At 29.3% G+C, this 5,562-nt stretch overlaps 1 long non-coding RNA gene across 1 annotated transcript; it reads left to right on the forward strand.

The window, feature by feature from the left end:
* The first annotated feature begins 328 nt into the window (after positions 1-328).
* On the forward strand, positions 329-1,030 carry LOC127129249 (uncharacterized). The gene is made up of 2 exons (XR_007806244.1): positions 329-515; positions 790-1,030. It is a non-coding gene; the product is annotated as an uncharacterized LOC127129249 (long non-coding RNA).
* The last annotated feature ends 4,532 nt before the right edge of the window (positions 1,031-5,562 follow it).

Here is a 5,562-nt window from a genome sequence, read left to right on the forward strand (position 1 = left end):
TTTTTTTGCTTACATATGAGACCGGAGGGAGTATTTAAGTGCATTTAAGTTTCTTGATTTTATGTGAGAGAGACAACACAATTATTAGTATATCTTTAATTAAATTGTTTTCTAGTAACAATAAAGTAATTAACACAAGGATATTTTTGGAATAAAAACATTAAATGCATCATATTGAATGCCAGACCATCTAAATTTGACTCCGGGAACGGAACTTTGACGTAATACAACCAATGATAATATCGTATTTAATTATATTTATGAAAGTACAAATATAACTTTTTCATTGATGTTAAAATTCTAAAAGCAATAAAAAATTTATTTACAAAGAAAATGCATGTTCTTTTTTTCCGTTTATTTTTCCTTAAATATTTTTTTGTTTGCTATATATAAGTGTTTATAATGAACCTATTAATCCCACATCTAGCAAAAAATAAAATATAAGGTGAAATTAACGCTCGCAATGGCCTCTCGTTCTTGCTTGATTTTGTGTTTTGCTTTCATTTTGCTGTCAGGTAATAGTAACAAATTAAATTTATCTCATTAATTTATTCTTATTAAGTTATCATAAAAATTAATATTGTGTTCCTTAAATTTGTGTTCTTAATTTTCTGATTCTCAAAGAAACATCTATTTATTTTAGATTAGTATGAATCAACAGTTTATATCGTATACATTTTTTAATTTTATCGATTTGATAAGTCACATATATCAAACATCTATAATAATGTATTTTGATAAAGCCATATTGGTGGTCTATTATATAATTTGACTTTATTTTTGTTGCAGGTTTCGTAAATAGTTTGGGTCCTAATCCGAACTGCTCTGGGGAATGCATAAGTGTTAAAGAGTGCAGTAAAGATTGCTCTACTAGAGGCTTCAATAAAGGTGGTTATTGTTTAGGAATGGGACTGAAACCTAACTTTGAGCTTTGTTGCTGTAATTAATCTTTCAAGAAAGCTAGATAAATAAAACACAAATATGAACAGTTATGCAAATAAATGGAAAAGAATATGAGTTTTATTTTGTAGTCACTCATTTTAAAATCATGTTTTTGTTGTATTTAGATTAAGAGATTTCTTTATAGTATTGAGGAGTCAAAGTTAGGGATGATAAAATGGATGTATTGGATGGATATGGATTAGATCGTTAATGGATGGATCAGAATAATCCATTAGCCTATTAACAATCCACTAAAAGTTTCTTAAAAATATCTAATTCAATCCCTCCATTAAAAATAAAATCCATCCGATCTATCCATTATCATACTTTTAGTGGATGAATATCCATCAATCAATTTTTTTAATATTAATTTTTTTTTTGAAAAAACCAATTTTTTACTTTTGGAAAAAATCACTTATTTTTTTGAAAAAATCATTTTTTTCAGATTTTTTTTTAGTTTAATGAAAAAAATTCAGTTTTTTTATCCAGAAAAAAACATATTTTTATATTTTTGGAATAAAATAAAATAAAAATCAATTGTTTTTATATTCGGAAAAAAATAACTTTCTCGAAAATAAATACGAATTTTGGTATTTTTCAAAAAATGATATTTAAATTTTTAGGAAAAATCGGTTTTTTGTATTTTTAAAAAAAATCGATATTTTTTTCAAAAAAAAAAATAATTTTGTATTTTTCAAAAAATAATTTTTTAATATTTGAAAAAAAATCCATTTTTTAAAAATTAGTTTTAAAAAATCCATTGGATCATTGAAATGTGTTGGATGGATTGGATCAATCCATATTTATAATTGGATGGATTGGATCAATCCATATTTATAAATGGATGGATTTAATTCAATCCATTAATTTAATTTTTATGTAGTGGATGAATAAAGTGAATATTTTAGTGGATGGATTGAATGAATTTTATTTTAATAGATCCAATTGTCACTCCTATTGATGTCAAAGGCGGGGTGTGCATGTAAAACAATACATTTTTTGTCTCTATTTTTACTCCTTTAAACACAACATTAAATTCAACAAACAAAAAAATTAGAAACACACTGAGTCAAAAAATAAAAATATAAAAAGGTGAGACTAAATCACCTGGTATTAATCCTTACATGGTAAAACTGAAATGAAAAGACAATGTTAGGACATAACAAATAATAAAACAAAAGCAATATAAATGTAGTAAAAGAATTAAATAAGTAAAAATAACAAACAAATTGAAACTAAAGCTAACTAAATACAACACTCACATTGCAGAAGTGGAACACTCATACATGAAAAGTCAAACAAAAAATCATAAACACAACAAAAACAACGTTAGAAAATCCATAAACAAGAAAGAAAAAAAAAACATAACCTAAATAAAATAAAATAAAAATAGAACCTGAATAAAAAAACAAGCAACCTTAAATCTGGATCTAAACATGGATAACCAAATTTAAATATATGATAACAATATATAGAGAAAAATAAATTAAAAACAAAACTTTGCGAGACAATATAGGATATGAATTATAGAAAACACGTCTTAACTTCACATATCTGAAAAAATGTATAACCACATTTGGGTATCCTAACAAATAACAACAACAAAAATGTCATAAACAAACTAAATCATAAAACTTAGAAAATAAAACCATAAAACAAAACAAAAAGATAAAAAAGAAAAACAAAATCAAGCTCACATATAGGAAAGGAAGAAAATGTTTTAAAAAAACTAACCTTCTAAGTAAGTGAATGAACATCGTTGAAAGATATGTTGTAATGACAATAAGTGGTGTAAGGCAACATATCTGATAGAGGTGAAGATTGTGAGCCAAGATTCTCAAGATCTAGGGTTTTTTAGAGAGAGAATGAAGTGAGATTTGGGTTATGATATGAGACTCGGAGGTAGACAACGAGATAATGAAATTTGGGTTCTGATAATAGTGGGAGGCGACAATGTAGAGCGAAACTTTACCATTTTAGGATTTTGAGATTTGAGACTGAGATAATGAGAGCGTGAGAATGGTTAAAGATATGAGAGGTTGACTAAAATGGGTGTTTAATCTAACCCTAGAATGATTCAAACGACATCATTATATCAACTTACTGGACGGGTTCAGTTACCGACGGTTTGGATATTTTGATCCGCACCCGCCCATCCAAACCCATGTGAACTTGATTCCCTGGCCACTAAACCCGATTGTTGTGTAAACTCGCCCAATTGAAGAAATAACTGTGCGGGTGGACCGGTTTATTTCGGTTCAGCGTGTTTTGTCCACCCCTACTCTTAACCTATGGTTTTTGTGCGCTCTTGTCACCATTTTGTGTCTCCCATGTGTTCAATGACTTGACCTCTTAGTAGTTAGTAGTAGACTTCTTCCATATCTCCACATTATGGTTAGATTTCACGTAATTTTCTTCTGAAAATATCAATAACATTTTCCTTATTTCCACCTTTTCCCATGTCTCTATCATTGCTTTTTTTTTGGCTTAGAGATCTAAATTCCATGTATCGTTTTTAAGGTGGATTTTGAAAAAATTTATGGTTCAATTAGTTGGAGTTATTTGAAACTATATACTAATTTAATTTGGATTTAATAGGAAGTCGAGGTCTTTGATGAAAGTTTGTGTGTTTACTGCTAATCTTAAAGTGTTGGTAAAATGGATGCCAAACCCAATATATTATTATTCAAAGATGTTTGAAACATGACGATCCTTTAGCTTCGTTCAGGTGCCTTCTTATGGATGAGGGGTTTAATGGGTTATTGAGCAAGGCAAATTAGTTGGAGTTGTTCTCTTGCTTTACACTGAGATCCTATGAGTCTATGCACTCTCATCTTCAATATGCATGTAATACCTTAAACTTGGTTGATCCTTTTGTAGAGTATCAAGCCTATTCTTAGGGGCTTTAAATTGGATTTGAGCCTTTAGGTTAATTTATTCAAGAGTAGCCTAGTGGGGGGTAAATGTTGATCTTTTTTTTTTGGATTGGCCCACGTTTTTCTCAACTATAAGCTTGAGTATTTCGCCTTTACATATATAGGGTTACCTATAGGAGCAAACTCTCGTTTAAAAGCCACTTGGGACCCTTTTGTTAGTTTAGTGTCCAAAAAGCTCCATTTGTGTAAACATAGGTATATAATACTTTGTAGTCATCTTATCCTTCTTAACTCTGTGCTTAATGTTATTCCTATTTTATATTTGTCTTTTCTGAAAATTTATGTGAAAGTTTTGGAAGAACCTTATTAGGATTAAAAGAAGGTTCATTTGGGGTTATGCGAAAGAGGACTCAAAGGTTTCTTGGGTTAAGTGGTCTAAGGTTTGGAAACCTAAGAGTAGTAGTTATGGATGTATGTGTTTGTAGGTATGAAGACTGCAACAACATGTTAACTTGATTTTGATGTTGAAAATACTCTTAATATGAGTCTTCATCAATCTTGTTTTTCAAGGATATGATTGTTTAAATGATGGTGTTTGATGTGTTAGCTAAAGTGATGGTGCTTGACAAGTTTTTTATCAAGTGATGGTAATTGACAAGTTGTTTATAAAGTGATTTTTATTGGAGATCAAGTTATATATGCCTATTTATGAAGATAACACCTTATGTCAAGTGGCGCTCGGTGAAGTTAGCAAAGATATTTGATCAAGTAGTTTTCCTAGTGGTATAGTTTATTATGAAAACTAACCTCAAGGATCATCATAATAAGATTCAAGGTTCCACTCAAAGTGTTTCAAGCTATCCTTTGCAAGATGCTCTTGAAAATTAAGACATATTTTTGAAGTCATCACGTTGGTTGTCAAATGATAGTTAAGTAACGACTTTAGCTTCAGGGTTCGCCAATGATTTTTCCTCTCAACACTCTGATGATGGTAATCAACTTGAAGATACATTCAATATCATAAAGTTAGAATATTCAAGGTTCTTGTGTGATGCTAAAATAAAAATTAATGATGCCAAGACTTGAACCTTCATAGTTGTGAAAGAGAGAAAGTGTGAAAGCTTGCTTGATCGTGTGTGTCTGAGGAACCAATGTCTTGTAAAGACACAAGGGTATTTCTATAAATATTAGGGTTAAATCACACATACACACTAAAAACTTTTGAGAAGCCTCTCATATTTGATTTAAACAACACAAAAATATGCATTAAGACCTAGCTAGTTGATTAAGAGAGTGTTTGATTAATTGAATGACATTTTCTAATAGAATAATCAATTAGACAATTTACCTAATCAGTTAGATCATGCTTGTTTGAGTCCAAAATTTATTGGGACAATCTCTTAATGATTGGTAACAACTATATATATTAAAACCTTCCACTTGTGACCTTGGACTGTGGATTGTTTCCAAATTTATACCACACCTTGATCTATATAGAGAGAGCTTTTCTATCACTTTTTGACAACCAGAAAATGAGTTTAAATTTAACTTTTCATTTATGTCATCATCTCTCAAAATCTATCATTTTCCTCACATATTTTTAGCTATAGTGTTTTGACAGTAGCCTTGAGTCTAAGTGAGGATAATTATTCTAAGTGAGGGAAAAATTGTAAATTTATTAAAAGTGTATTATCTCTTAAGTAAATAATTTTATATATTTGAAGTTATTATTTTGGTTAAGAGC

The sequence above is a fragment of the Lathyrus oleraceus genome, chromosome 3 (assembly GCF_024323335.1).
Source record: "Lathyrus oleraceus cultivar Zhongwan6 chromosome 3, CAAS_Psat_ZW6_1.0, whole genome shotgun sequence".
Lineage (NCBI taxonomy): Eukaryota > Viridiplantae > Streptophyta > Magnoliopsida > Fabales > Fabaceae > Lathyrus > Lathyrus oleraceus.